This window comes from Leuciscus leuciscus (assembly GCF_965113295.1).
Source record: "Leuciscus leuciscus genome assembly, chromosome: 7".
NCBI lineage: Eukaryota > Metazoa > Chordata > Actinopteri > Cypriniformes > Leuciscidae > Leuciscus > Leuciscus leuciscus.
The window spans coordinates 28,815,020-28,832,036 of record NC_138731.1 but is presented as its reverse complement, the minus strand read 5'-3'; positions in this window follow the sequence as shown (position 1 = coordinate 28,832,036).

Below are 17,017 nucleotides of genomic sequence, written 5' to 3'. Positions count from 1 at the left end.
TCTTATATAATGTTAGCTGACCTTGTTGTTGTAAATAATTTTTTCCTTGTACCATTTCTGTGTTCAGCCAGACGGTTGAATTGGCTGACCCTGTCCCAATCTATTTGTTAGCCAAATTCAGCACACCTATTTTACTCCCTTTTTTATAACCTCCTCAGCTGTAAATGAAAGCCATTTCTCAGATGGAAGATTCAGAGAACTCTCGATTGTTTCACTGTTTGTGAGGTCAGGGTGTTCTGGGCCTCATGTTTTTTAATGTGTTTATGTCTACCTAACACATATTGCGTTTCATCTAGTACACAACTTTCTGTAGTGTTATTCTTGTTATATAGCAATGTAGTAAAGAGGCATTCACAAATTTGTAAAAAGTTTTACACTTAGAAAAATGATTAGAAATTTTGATATTTATTCTGTAAAACATAAGTTTTGTTTTGTTTTTCCATACAATGAAAGGCAATAGAGTCCTATTTTGACCCCAGAGTTCTTCAGATGAAAGTCAGTCATACAAGTTTGGAACGGCATAACGTAATTTATTAATTTTTATTTTTTTTGTCATTTTTGATCGAACTATCCCTTTAAGTAAGATGTCTTTTATTTTAGCATATAAATGTTCAGTCAGAATCGGCTTATGGACAGAAGTGTACATTTATATTACTGTGCTGCAATGTGAAATGAGAAAATAAAAAACACCCACCATTCACTGCATGCTTATAGGAAGTGTGTAGATCTAAGCAGTTTTTCATGGGTCAATATTTATTTATTGGTTGCTTTGCAGATTAGTCCCGTTTTATCACTCTTTCGTCCTTTACATCTTTTTTTTAATGAAGAACACAAAGGAGAGATGAATTCATGAAGGTTATTTTCGGATCTGATGGCCTTCTCTATTCAATTAGGGAAGCGCACACACTGTCATCTGTCAGTCATTTAAAAGCCATTAGCTGTCTCCTGCGGCTGCTTCTGCTGTGTCCAATCTGAACATGTTGCTCTTTAACTCACGGCCACTCTGTCATTAGTTACGGTGTATTGTTTACCTCTCTTTCTGTTTACTTCCAAACACACTAATTAATGTTTCTTACATGGAAAGCTGTGGGTGAGTTGGAAACGGGGGTGTTGACTGCAACAACATAATTATATATCCCCACAAACATGTTTCAAATATTTATGTCCACCTTATTTGCTTAATTAGCCTACATAATAAACAAGGGCATAGTTGAGATACCTACGCTACCTTTCAAAAGTTTGTGGTTTGGTTAGATTATTTATAAAAAATACAGAAAAAAAAACCCCAATATTGTTACGATTTTGTACTTTTAGATTTATAAAAACAAGTTAATTATTCAAAAGCATTCAAAATGCAACAGTGATATGCGTACTGAATTGCGACTTTTATTTTCACAGTGAATTGTGATTTGGTCAATTTTTCTCTCTTCCTGTCTTTTCATTTCTCTCTTCCTGTCTGTTTATGTAGCTTCATAACTATTATTATACCTAAAACCACAGCTATTATTACAACAAAAACTAACTTTTTTACCAGCTTGTAAGCACTGATCTTTTATTTCAGGAAATGCAAAAGTTAATACATTCCCCACAAGGATAGTAAAACCTGAAATCACTACATTGACCTGCCAGCGGTCCCCATGATGGAAATAGATTAACAAATATACTTTTTTTTATGTTTTCTGTGATGGGTAGGTTTAGGATTAGGGGATAGAATATACAGTTTGTACAGTTTAAAAACCATTACGACTACACAGAGAGTCCCCACAAAGATAGCGAAACCGTGTGTGTGTGTGTGTGTTATTGCATTATTGCTTTCTCCCAGGAGTCTGTGCCTTTTAGAGTATCACAACATGCAGTCTGTCCTTGGTGACACACCTGCTGGCCAGCAACACACTGTGTGTGGTGATTTACACTGCCTGAGGGAAGAAGTTTCTGCAATATCATCCCGTTTCATACACACAAACACACTCAGGATCGCCTCTCTTTGAATTGAACTCCCTCTCAATTGGATCATGTCTGGTTTTGAGGCGTGCAGTGGCCCAAAAAAGCCATACATCAAAATATCTGAATGTCACTCCATTAGATAACAACATATCAAAGCAAGTGGCATTTATTTGAAAGAAAGAGAAAACAAATACACATTTCAAGCAAAACAACAACTTTTTTTTTTTTTAACCAAATAAAGTTTGCTAGGATTCAAATGATAAAAAAAAAGTTGACTTCAAGAGTTATATTTTATGATTGTGAAATGTTAGAGAATCATTTTCATAGTTAATGTGATGACATATACCTGTGTGTGGTTGAGCAGATCTTATTTACATCCACTAAAAGTCATCTTAAGTAGCTAAAAAGTAATTGCAAAATTGGCTACACAATTTAAATATTCATGTACACTTAATGTTATAGGTAATTTTAGGAAAGACTGAATTGTGGATATTCTGGCATTTGGCAAGAACATCCAAAGCAGCTTGTACAATTTTATTAAAGGGACCGTTTTTCTGGAGGTTATGGGTGAGAAGTGTAATTATTTGCAAACTGCAAACCTAAATTTGCATGAGCTTTATTTGAAAAGGGAAAAGAGTATGCTAGTAACCATTGCAACTTACGGCATGAACAACACAACCCGCTACAGTTTCTGTGTTCAATATGAAAACACATAAAGTACCCCATCTGGGGTTGAATGAACTAATTCCAAACTGGTTTTCTGCAACAATAACTCTGAGCAGTGACATCATTGTGTGGCCTCATGGGAGCTGTATTCTGCTCTGGGGGAAGTGTTTCTATCATAAACATGCAGTTCCTGCTATTGGATCCTGATGAGGGAACAAAGCGCCCTCTGAACAGGAAGCTGTCTATCAATTAGGCTAGTTAGTTTGATCAATTAAAACTCAGGCTATGTTCAGAATGGAATACTAGCATACTATGCAGTATACACTGTACCTTACTTTCTAGTAGTTTATATTACAATAGCATGTACAATTGTATGGGGTATACAAAGATACAGAAACATTTCAGATAGAAGTGTGCTACGTTATTGTCATATTTTTCTGATTCAAACTCTTGGTGGTCCAATCAAATAGTCAAGAAAAAGATATTAGTTGATTGCATTATGAGAATTGTCACTAAGGTTGTACCCTGACAGCTGCTGACAACGTTTAAGCTGAAAGAGTCCACATTGCCTCTAATTTTCTATGGTGTAAATATTATTGCCACTAAACCCAAATTGGGCAAGTGTCCAATCTATTTCTTCCAGCAAAACACAAACGTGTTATCAGTCCATGAAAGGTCACATTTCATATTTTCTCTGTTTGGATCTAATCTGGGCGCCCTCATTAAGGTCTAATTGATGTCAGTGTGCAATTATGTGAGTCAGTGGAACGGTGCTCATGTCGAGAGGAAGCGCTAGACTCACGCTTTTGATGTCAAAGCCGATCTCGCCACCGAATCTCTCTGAAAGCAGCATCTGCCAGAGGCTGAGCAATACTAATCATTTTGATACCTCCTGTCAGCTCGTACTTGCTGTGTCTGAAAGACAGGAGTAAAAGAGAAAGATATTTGGGATGTACAGAACAGTGAGTTCTGAGTGATACGTCTGGCTATGTTATGGGTTTATTTATGAGTGCTGCAGGTTCCATTACAATATCTAATAGGCCTACTTACATTTCATGTAAATTCTTTTAAAAATCTTTATGAGGTCACAAGTGAGAGCAAGAAGAAAAATAATGAGAATAAATGAAATTAAATGCTTGAAAGTAATTAGTTGATTACACCCTTTCATCCTCAGTAGGCTATATACTCAATGTCGAATACTGTAATTTTTTTAATTTATTTAGACATTTGAAAATATAATTATATACAGTCTCCTTACAGTCTTAAGTTCCAGAGGAATGCATTCAACAAGCTCTAGTCTGATTGAAGAATTATAAATCCCTAAATTAAACTCGTTGTTCATCTAACTAATCTATACTTGTCTGTCCAACACCTATATGGTTTTGTCTCTCTGAATCAATTATTCAATCAATCGATTCATTGTTCAAGCAATTGAATGTACCACCTACTGATCAATATAATAATTAGTCAGACCTTCACACATCAGGGCAGGGGACCACTAAATAAGGAACCTTATTACGCATCCACGTCATAAATGAAATGAAAGAAGCTGATCTGCAGCAGGCGCATGTCCTTGTATTGCAATTTCGGTTATGAACCTCCAGCATTAAATCACATATAAAACATGCACATGCATGCAGACATGCACATCTGGTGGCATGTGCATATGTGACCCCCCTGATTTATGGTTGGGCGATTGAAGGTGGCGCTGTGGTTGATGTGATTTATTGTTCCTCAAGCCACACCTCTTCTTGTTAGAGGTTAGCCATACGGAAAGACTGTTCAGGATTATTGTCTATTTACCCATGACCTCTAAAATGCTAAATGCTGATGCAGGCACCAGGGTTACGATGAAACCATGAGTAATGCAACGCTGCATATCACTTGATCATCCCCAAAATGTTCGTATTTTAAATGATAAAATATAGAAATAGAATCAGATAGGCCTATATATTGCTGGCTCAATTCAGATCATACTATTCTTAAAGGGACAGTTTATTCAAAAATGTTATCATTGTTTACTCACCCTCACATATTTTCCCATGGATCAGAAACTGTGAATTAATTTCAATATAATGAAACTGAATGAGGTCTGGGCCTGTCAAGCTCCAAAACATCAAAAACCAACATAACAGTAAAATACATTTTGTATTATAATTACAAATATTTATATTTCAAGTCTCCTGAAGCCATTTGTAAGTTCTGTGTGAGGAAGAGACGTGGGTTTTTTCATTTTTAATTTGGGCCAACTTGGATCACAGGTGCCATTTCTTAGGGGGAAAAAAAGGACAGTTAAAAGTGAAATTTATCAGATTGATTAGCTTAGATGATGTTAAGCAATATACTTTTGGCTTCTCTTTTCACATGAAGCATGGAAATATTTCGGTTTGATTTAATGTGTGACAGTGTAATGAGATTATCATGTTTTATATATGCTAAAATCCAGTAAAAGCACATCCACTCAGAGAGGGAGAAAAAGATAAACGTCACTTATGGGTAATGGATTTCAATGCGTTCAACAGAGACGCACGCCTAAAGGGATAAAAACTGACAAAGCAGAGTGTTGCTATGTGGCATTTTAGTATAGGGAGAATGAAATAAAAAATGCAAATACTAAAAATGTCTTTTATCACTCAGGAAATTATAGGTTCTAGTTTCAAGTAGCAGCTTTCTGGCATGAGATTGTTTGGTCTCACATCAAACCTTGAATCTTGCCTTTGACACTATCCCATATCAACTAAATGATGCATGAAAGGACAAACATCTATAAGAAAAGGAAGGGCATGGTGAGCAAGGAATGATTTCTTAAATAACAATTTCTTCATAATTTACTCACCCTCATGTCCAAACCTGTATGCTTATTGCAGAATGTTAAGGCTCATCTTTTCCATGCAACAAACATGGATAGCAAACGGTGTCTATCAAGCTGCAAAAGACCAAAAAAGAAAAAAGTCTATATGACCTGTCTGCTACATTCCAAGTCTTGTGAATAGCTTGAGGAGCAAGTCAAAATTTAATAAGATAAAGATGCATCACAATCACAGAGGAGCTGTCAGTCAAGATGTGTAAGGAGGGGTCAAATAAGATTAAGCTTTTACACACATTCAGAACTAAAATGTGTTTCAATATAAAACAGTGCCGTATATAGTCCAAACCTTAAAACAACCCTAAAATAATGCAAAATGCACAAAAATTAACAGAAACATAGACCTAGTCAGGGTAGATAGACCACATTTGATTTTATACAATATTAACATAAAAACATATTTTATTATATAAAAATAAATATTTATTTAATAACAAATATTATGTAAAAATATTGAAAATACATTTTTCAAAACATTTCATTTAAAATCCAGACTACATTTAAATGAAGGATTGAAATCAGTGATGAGCTCAGTGGAGATGTTATATCTAGAGCATCACGTTTGAGGAAGCCTAAAGAGTGAAAGTGTGTTTTTCTGTGTGCATGTGTGTCAGTACTACATGTACTGTAATAGTAATCGTAATTCACACTGCGTAATACACACAATCCTTCCCTCTAGACTTAAGAGTGAGAAAAAACTAAATTGAAAGAGGGAGGGCATGTGGATCTGGTGGAGCTCCGTTCCACTGTCATGTTGATTTCTCTCCTTGTAATTCAATTCAGGAATCAAATGTACCAAAGGATATAATAATAACAGATGTCCTCATTTTCCTTCATCTCTTATAATCTTCTCATAACATCTCCCTCACTGAGACAGAAGCCATTTATAATTATCATGATTATGTAAATGATGATAATGTTAATAATGACATGGACAAAGATAATAACGTCGTGTTGGATGATGATAGGAGTATTGCGATCTGTACGCTGCCTATCATATTCATATCATGCGGGTACAGAGTTTGGAATGAAAATGGCACCTTGCAAAGCTATGCCACTGGGATGATGTGCTCTCGGTGTGTTTGAATGGAAAAGCTGTGCATGCTTGTCTCCTTTCATCCCCTTCAGTGTGTCTAAAGAGATTTCGCTTGTGAATCTGTTGCATTCACAGAGGTGTTCAGACAGTCATATGCTGATAAATCATCATCACTAATTCACCTATACTGATTTATGATGGGAAGAATGAGGCATAGACAAAGTACACTAAATATGTAAGAAAAGCACACAGCCATAATATTCATACTCTTTTTTTTCTTTCTTTTTTTTGCACTTTATGTAGATTGTATGTATCCATAGAACACCCAGATGGCCTAATACCAATATCTGCAGTAGGCTTTACAACCAGAGCAGACTGCATGCAATACTGTATCCTAATTCAAGTGTTCAACATGAACCGTTTTTAATATCTTATTATAAAGCCATATATATTTCTGAGATGATGACTGAATTAAACAAGGTTGTGAGGTCAGACTAATGTAGAATACTTGCAGGTTACATCTGTAGGTTGTATCAAGTGACTGTCCGTCCTTTGTATAAGACGTTAAACCGAGGTCCTGACTCTCTGTGGTCATTAAACATTCCATGGCACTTCTCGTAAAGAGTAGGGGTGTAACCCCGGTGTCCTGGCCAAATTCCATCCATTGGCCCTTGCCAGTCATGGCCTCCTTATAATTCCCCTTCTATTGAATTGGCTCTATCACCCTCTCCTCTCCACCTATAGCTGGTGTGTTGTGAGCGCACTGGCGCCGTTGTACTGTGGCTGCCGTCGCATCATCCAAGTGGATGCTGCACACTGGTGGTGGTTGAGGAGAGATCCCCTGATATGATTGTAAAGCGCTTTGGGTGTACAGTAGTACATATGAAAGCGCTATATAAATGCCTCCTTCATTCATTCATTTATGAAGCGAATCACTTAATCATTCATTCAAATGACTCATTCAAAAACAGCAATTTATTCAGACACGAAGTAAGTGACTATCTTTATGAGTGACTTAATCATTCAAAAAATGTATTTAAAACACAGATTCATTCAGCAACGCACTACCGTTAACCTGAATGCTGTTGGGTTGATGGTTTCTTACACACATTCTTACATTGTTGCGGACAGAGTGCAGTAATAATCTTTTTTTCTGCAGTTTTCTGCACTACTTAGCAGCGCCACAACACCTCTTCTGAATCTACAGCATGACACAGACAGAGACCAGTAGTCTGATTAGAATGAGTCTTATTAACTTTCTTGTAACAAAACCAGAGTTTGATTGACTAATGAGTCAACATGAACACATAAAGCTTTTAACTAACTGACTTAAATTGAGTTACTGACTTGTTTATATGGCAACGTGTAATTGGATACAAATTATGTGTTTTGTCAGTGGTATTTTATAAAACTATAATATACTCCACCCTCCCCTCCCCCGTTTGTATAGTATTGTTGTTATAACTATATATAACTATATAATAAATAGTTAGGACAATTATTGGATTGCATTCATGCCACCTTTAAAAACACTGAATTCAAGTCTGTGTAATTTTATTAACCAGAATCATATAGTTAATTAGGATTCTTTCTATTCTTATTTGTAAGCAAAAACAGTAGGTACTGTACAGTATTGCCTACAGCCTAATGTGTAGACTTTAGCCACTAGAATTATATTCCAAAATAGCCACAAAGAATTACCCTAGACGTGCATTTACAGTAAGGATATGCTATGGATTCTCAAGGACAATGAAAGCAAGATGCAGCCCATGAATGAATGCAAGTAATGATGTGACCCTAGAGATATGGGAAGCCCACTCAAATCACTTCCTACAAAGAAAGACCAGAGAAATCATGTGGGAGTTGTAGCTCATCTTTACTGGTGGCACAACCTTCAAACAGTTAATTGTCCTCAGCTGGTTGTGATTATCTCAGCCCCGCTCACAGTGGCTGCGTCCGAAATCTTAAAAATGCAAGGTAAGAAGGCATCAACCCAGCTAACAAAAATAAGTTGTCAGAACGTTTTGCTAACATTTCCATTAGGTTAGGAAAAAGTTATTTCTGAATGTTTTTTAAACATTGAAAACATATTTTTTAATGTATTAAGAACGTTCTTTTCTTGGTTTATGTGAACGTTACAGGAACATTCCATTCTATCATTTTGGAAATGTTTCAGAAAACATCACAACATCACAAGGACGTTTCATGAACGTTGTTATAAGAATGTTTTCACTCAACATTATGAAAACATCACAAGAACGTTCCATGAGCGTTGTTCTAAGAACTTTTTCACTCAACATTATGAGAACATCAGTCAAGTACAAATAACATCACAAGGACTCAACATTATGAGAACATCACAAGAACGTTCCATGAACGTTGTTCTAAGAATATTTTCACTCAACATTATGAGTGAAGTACAGTCAAGTACAAATAACATCACAAGGACTCAACATTATGAGAACATCACAAGAACGTTCCATGAACGTTGTTCTAAGAATGTTTTCACTCAACATTATGAGTGAAGTACAGTCAAGTACAAATAACATCACAAGGACTCAACATTATGAGAACATCACAAGAACGTTCCATGAACGTTGTTATAAGAATGTTTTCACTCAACATTATGAAAACATCACAAGAACGTTCCATGAGCGTTGTTCTAAGAACTTTTTCACTCAACATTATGAGAACATCAGTCAAGTACAAATAACATCACAAGGACTCAACATTATGAGAACATCACAAGAACGTTCCATGAACGTTGTTCTAAGAATATTTTCACTCAACATTATGAGAACATCAGTCAAGTACAAATAACATCACAAGGACTCAACATTATGAGAACATCACAAGAACGTTCCATGAACGTTGTTCTAAGAATATTTTCACTCAACATTATGAGTGAAGTACAGTCAAGTACAAATAACATCACAAGGACTCAACATTATGAGAACATCACAAGAACGTTCCATGAACGTTGTTCTAAGAACTTTTTCACTCAACATTATGAGAACATCAGTCAAGTACAAATAACATCACAAGGACTCAACATTATGAGAACATCACAAGAACGTTCCATGAGCGTTGTTCTAAGAACTTTTTCACTCAACATTATGAGAACATCAGTCAAGTACAAATAACATCACAAGGACTCAACATTATGAGAACATCACAAGAACGTTCCATGAACGTTGTTCTAAGAATATTTTCACTCAACATTATGAGTGAAGTACAGTCAAGTACAAATAACATCACAAGGACTCAACATTATGAGAACATCACAAGAACGTTCCATGAACGTTGTTCTAAGAATGTTTTCACTCAACATTATGAGTGAAGTACAGTCAAGTACAAATAACATCACAAGGACTCAACATTATGAGAACATCACAAGAACGTTCCATGAACGTTGTTATAAGAATGTTTTCACTCAACATTATGAAAACATCACAAGAACGTTCCATGAGCGTTGTTCTAAGAACTTTTTCACTCAACATTATGAGAACATCAGTCAAGTACAAATAACATCACAAGGACTCAACATTATGAGAACATCACAAGAACGTTCCATGAACGTTGTTCTAAGAATATTTTCACTCAACATTATGAGTGAAGTACAGTCAAGTACAAATAACATCACAAGGACTCAACATTATGAGAACATCACAAGAACGTTCCATGAACGTTGTTCTAAGAATATTTTCACTCAACATTATGAGTGAAGTACAGTCAAGTACAAATAACATCACAAGGACTCAACATTATGAGAACATCACAAGAACGTTCCATGAACGTTGTTCTAAGAACTTTTTCACTCAACATTATGAGAACATCAGTCAAGTACAAATAACATCACAAGGACTCAACATTATGAGAACATCACAAGAACGTTCCATGAGCGTTGTTCTAAGAACTTTTTCACTCAACATTATGAGAACATCAGTCAAGTACAAATAACATCACAAGGACTCAACATTATGAGAACATCACAAGAACGTTCCATGAACGTTGTTCTAAGAATATTTTCACTCAACATTATGAGTGAAGTACAGTCAAGTACAAATAACATCACAAGGACTCAACATTATGAGAACATCACAAGAACGTTCCATGAACGTTGTTCTAAGAATGTTTTCACTCAACATTATGAGTGAAGTACAGTCAAGTACAAATAACATCACAAGGACTCAACATTATGAGAACATCACAAGAACGTTCCATGAACGTTGTTATAAGAATGTTTTCACTCAACATTATGAAAACATCACAAGAACGTTCCATGAGCGTTGTTCTAAGAACTTTTTCACTCAACATTATGAGAACATCAGTCAAGTACAAATAACATCACAAGGACTCAACATTATGAGAACATCACAAGAACGTTCCATGAACGTTGTTCTAAGAATATTTTCACTCAACATTATGAGTGAAGTACAGTCAAGTACAAATAACATCACAAGGACTCAACATTATGAGAACATCACAAGAACGTTCCATGAACGTTGTTCTAAGAATGTTTTCACTCAACATTATGAGTGAAGTACAGTCAAGTACAAATAACATCACAAGGACGTTCCATGAACGTTGTTCTAAGAACGTTTTTACTCAACATTATGAGAACATCAGTCAAGATCAAATAACATCACAAGGACGTTCTAAAAACTTTGTTCTAAGAACGTTTTTCTCTCAACGTTATGAGAATGTATTTTAACTCTATAAACATTCTAAGAACGTTCCAGAAACATTATTTCAGGAAAGTTTTTTACTAACATTTACATAAGTTTTACAAAACGTTAGTGAAAGTTATGGGAACGTTCCCTGTTAGCTGGTAAGGCACGTCCCAATCCAATGTAAGCTTCACTTCCCGTCTCCTGAGATATCTTTATCTGATCGATTTTTGAAGGCAGCAGAGATGTATCCTTCTCTGCCTTTGATATTCCACAATCCTGTGCTTTCCATTCGGTGACAGAGTAGGTAAAAAGGAAAGATGGCATCTGAAAGTTGTGGCTGGTGGTCAGTTTGTGCATGTGTAAATGTAAGTTTTTGACAAATGTTTATTACTTTTGATGTCAAGCAAGAAATTACTATTTTAGTAATTCAATATTTGCGTAGTTGTCACCAAATCTCTCTCTATTTTGCTGTAGATCATTAAACCGTTAGGCTGCCTCAGAAGTCTGTCAAAATCAGTTTTGTGAGGTACCTTCATGTGCAAAGTACCTTTCTGCTTGCAAAGTCATTGCCGATAGGGCAGCAAGGCAACAAGTCAGCTGCCTACGTTTTCGGATGCAGCCAGTGTCTGTTTGGTTGCAGTAGCCCAACTTAGTTGACGTTAACTTAAGGAGCCGGTCTAATTTTACTCAGATGAGCTACTTAAGCTGCACCAGCTGTCATAGCACTGAAAGCTGAATAAATAAATGCACTCATACACTGACCAAACAAACTGCCACGTGGCCAATGCATTCTGCATGTACAAAGTACATTTCGTACATTGAGGGCTGTGTAATGACTTCATAAAGCTGTGAGTCATAGGCACCAAATGACAGTAACACAAAGAGCTACATCCTTGGAATAGCTTCTCTAAAATAAGCCGTTTCCTCCCACTTGGCCTTCTAGCTTTTGGAATTACAGATCGGTATATGATTTCCCTGTGAAAACAGCTGCTTAATCTGAAATAAATGCCTGCTCTGCTGGGCCTAGCCTGTTCAATGCATAAATGTAAACAGTAAGAAGCATAATCCTGATCATCATTAGCAGTCTTGGTTTGCTTTTTCACAGGTACGCCTACTTTGACGTTAACAAGGTCTTATCGGAGACAATTACTATTGTTTTTCTCTGCTTTGTCTTTTGAGTTGTTTATCATTTATTGCCTCTGAATGAGAGAAATGTTTTCTTTTCAACCTATTGTCACGTTTGTCTTTTGCACTGAAATGGAACACATGCTGCCATGCTAATCGAAAAGGGGCAGGCACTCATTAACCTTTCCTCTTAGCCAGTCAGGCGGGCTGATAATGGCAGACATGCGTTTACCCGCCCATTTATATGCAAATCAAAGAAGTCCCTGAAGGGAGGAGTCTGTTCCTTCTCTCAAAGTCTCTGGCACCATTGTTACTCAATTACTGATGTGACCTATGTAAATTCTAAGTCGATTACAAGTGCCCTATACCTGTCTATGGGTTGGACCTGGAAGACTTCTCTTTGCTGGATAAATGGGAACTTCATCAGCTGTCGTAAATTACATAAGGCTTGTGATGGGCACTGATGTTAATGGAACTTTGGTAAAAAATGTTGGAGGGATGATTTACTAAATCAGCTGTTGTCTATGGACAACTGAAAGTTTGATCTAATTAGTAAAAGGTATAGTTGGGGCTCACAGTGCTGTTTGTGATTCAAATGTGAAAGAGGGTGGATTGCGTTGACTGGGTCATTTCCACCTAACCTCTGAATAAATTCCAATGCCTCAAATTCATTATTTCGTAATGGTCTTAAAGCCTTAATTGGACTTTTGTTGTTTCCAGTCCATGTCTATTAACTACGAAGCCATGCAATTTGGCAAAATACATTTTTAGACAGGGCCTTCATCAAATTTGGTTAATGTTGTTGCATTGTCAACGGTTGTTGCTGTTCATGTAGACAAATGTGTAATTCCCCCCCACCAAACCAAGACAGACAAACCACCCCGGCACAGCCAATTCAAAAGGTTTTATTGGTTATGTCAGTCACAATGCTGACTGTCTAAATAACGCTGAAACAATGTGGGCTGAAATGCCCTTCTCACACAGAAAATGAATGGCTGCGTCCGAAACCGCATACTCTCTTAAGTAGGTAGGCCTACTTGTTTTAAATAAGTACTTACTCCGCAACCACTAAAAAGCGTGTTCTATAATTTGTGTATGAATCTGAGAGTAGTACATTCACAATGTTCACATGCTGTTTTACTTACTAGTAGGGAAGTATGTGATTTCGGATGCCGCCCATGATGTTCAGTCACTTTGTTGCATTTAATGCCAGATCAACATAAAAACAAAAACAAACCTACGTATAAAAACATATATTTTGATATATTTACTTAAGCATTTCGCTTCGTTTAGGAAAAACATAAGTGAACTCCCACGTGTACTCCCACGTGATCGCAAATACTCAGAATTGCCAAGCCAATTTCTCTGTACAAACCCCATTAATTTACGGATAAATCCTTTTCTGGAAAAGGGGATTGCCATTTTTCTCTCACATTTCAGCAATCATGTTTTCTGTCCCTTGTTTCCTGCCATCCTCAGGACTTGAGATGCCCGATTCAAGTCACTCTTTTGGGTCGGTTCTTTATTATTGAATTGGTCAAATGGGTTCAACAGAGCTGATCTGAACCAGCTCGCGATTTCTCATTCTTACTAAACAACTTACTAAATCTTTGGATGTTGTCACTCCATAAAACAGTAACGCAACCTTTTAGAAAACAAAGAACAAAAAAAGCGCTCAATGAAGTGGATATTTACAATCAATTGAAACAAACATGCCAACACCTACTATCATTTCCCAGCGATATAAAGCATTCATTAAGGTTGACACCTGCACATGCAGCAGGTAAATATGTTTTCCAACTTTGTGTTGGGTAGCCTATACCTTGGAGTACCATACAAAATAAGGCAGTCTTTCATAATATGCTATAATTCAAAGTATCTTGGCATTACCATCTAAAACCTTTACTCCATGTTAATGAAAATGGATTGTTTTAGGTACTTTTTAAAAGGCATGAGCCCTTTGATGTGTGCTGCCCAAACTTTCAAAATGAAATACATGAATGTAGAAAAAATGGTAAGGCAGCTGTTTTGAGTCACTGATACATTCTGTGTTCAGACAAGTATCTTAGGCTATGGTGACTCACCCTGTTGACAGTGGGATAGTGACACAAATTCTGTTGTGACAGAAAGAGAGGATATGCACCCCCTTCACCCCAATGAGACTGTCACAGTGACATCCAAAAACAAGCGGCCCTGACACTGCCATCTCTCATTTCCACTGTGAGTATGTAGACTCTCACTCAGCACTGGTGATGCTGAATTTCTCAGTATACAGAATTTAGGTAATCCATATTCTTGAGTCTATATTCACATTCACCGAATGATTTTTCTCCCTGTTTATTTTCTGTTTGTAGCTTCATTTACTTATAATCATAGGCATATAGTGTCCAAAAAGAATTTGGACACTTAAGCCACACTTTAAAATTTGTGTTTGAATTATCAGTATAATTTTTTTTTCTTCCATTGATTGTCATGCCCAGTTATTCTGGGCTCTTGTCCAAGAGTGATTCCATGTCAGGACATGTTCACTGATATATGCTCTGTGTAATGAAAATATGATGGAAATAGGACGAATTAACAGGGGTCTTGAAAATGAGAGGAAAGAACGGGCTAATGGCATGATATGTGAATGGTCACGTTAAAGGATGGAGTGGGGCCTGAAGAAGTGGAAGAAGTGCATTAGGCTCAGTGAAGATGAAGGTGGTGAGGCTGGAATGAAGTCCTTTGCTAAGGCTCTCGCCGCGACCATTGTCGCTAATTCAATCATCAGTGTTCAGACTGTTCACACTCATTTTTGATGAAAGGGGCCGAAATGAATGGTTGGATCCTTTTCTTTGTGTGTGTGTGTGTGTGTGTGTGTGTGTGTGTGTGTGTGTGTGTCTGTGTGTGTGTGTGTGTGTGTGTGTGTGTGTGTGTGTGTGTGTGTGTGTGTGTGTGTTCTGATTTTTGTTCTTTCACTTTCTTTTTTCCCTCCTTTTTTCCCAGAGGCAGAGGAAAAAAATCCTCATCCAAAAATGATGCAGGCATGTAGGCGGTTAGATCGATAGTGCAGACAAACAAAAGTAGCTGACCTGATCTGAGGTCAACTGGTGGTAAATGAAAAGGTTTGAAGCAAAAATGTATTACTGTTCTGAGGAATAAAACTGTAGACTCTTTAATTTATTCAGTTTCTTTTAATGAACTTTCATAGTACAGTATATACCTTAAAATGTCACAGAATGAGGAAGAAATGTTTTAGTATTTCTAATTGTAGGTTTCTTCTGCTTCATTTTATTAATGGGAGGTTGTCATCAAGATCAGGATCTTAGAGGTAAAGATCAAAATATGATACAAATACGTGTGTAAACATAAACAAATCCGTTGTGATATCACATCATTGACTTACTGTGATTGAATTGTGACTTAGCCTATATTCAAAGACATGATGTCTGATTAACGCTTGTGATCAATATTAATTTGCTTCTTTGTATTTGCATTTGAAACAAAGAATTTGTGTTGAACATCATGGCTTTACTTTGTCCTACACTGACCAGATGAAAATCAATTCAGGATATTCTCACAAGGGAATATTCAAACCCTGCCTGTCACGTGGTACGTGCTCACATTAGCAACAACGTGCGAGAGTAATTAAAATTTCAAGTCAAATTTTTGCCCTAATTGAAAAACTGCGGCGTCATCTTGAGTGAATGGCCTTTTTGAACGTCTTGATCGTAAGCGGCAGGGCTGAGTAAAGGACAGTTACACAATGCATGCTGTCTAAGACCTGACAATTATATTTTAATAATCATTTTCCTAACGGTAGGCCATGAGTTGATTTATGACCACGGAAGGGGCTCATTTATTCTAATTGTTGAGGACAGGACAGTGTGGCATTTCTAATTGTATGAAACACAGGTTAGTGAATGCTAAATTATTCATTTGAAGATGTGACGTTAGAGTATGTTGGAATGGAGAAAGAGAAAAGCACCTGCTTTACCTCAAGCAATATTGTGCACACTCATAAACTTGAGCTCCATGTGTTAGATTTGCTTTGGCTGTTTTCCATTTGTTTCTCTCTCTCAAAGCCTAGTGGGGATGCACAATTCAGAACACTTTGTTAAGCTGGGGTGACAAGCTTTTTACATCTCTAAGGGTGTTTTAATTCAAGACTTGCTGACAGTTCTGATCATTTTGTGTGAAAGCACCCCTGGTTTTGTCCCCAGTCTGAGCAAGTGTGAATATGAATGAGAATTAGCATGGCATGCTGTGGGCTGGTATGTCAGTGATCTTTGTCCGGGTTTAGCTAATTAAAATGAAGTACAGATTAAACGTAGGCCTACTTGAGTTTTTCTAGTGTGCTGCTACTCAACTTGATAGTAGCTAGTTGGCTGGTTGGTAGTTCATTGAAGTGATTTAAGGAGGAAATATTTAACCGTATCATCCAAACTAACAAACAGGACATTCTATGACAGCAAATTCAATGTTTATATGTGAATAAAAGCCTAAATCCAATCTGTTCATCTGATCGTGTCTCTTCAGAAAATTTGGACTAAACCGCTCAAATCATATGGATTCGTTTTACAATCTCTTTGTGAACTTTTTGAAGCGTCAAATTGTCACTTGCAAAGCTGTCTGTGGAGGGACAGAAAATGCCCAGATTTCATACAAAAATCTTCATTTGTGTTTCGAAGATGAACGAAAGATTTACGGGTTTGCAGCTTCCCCATG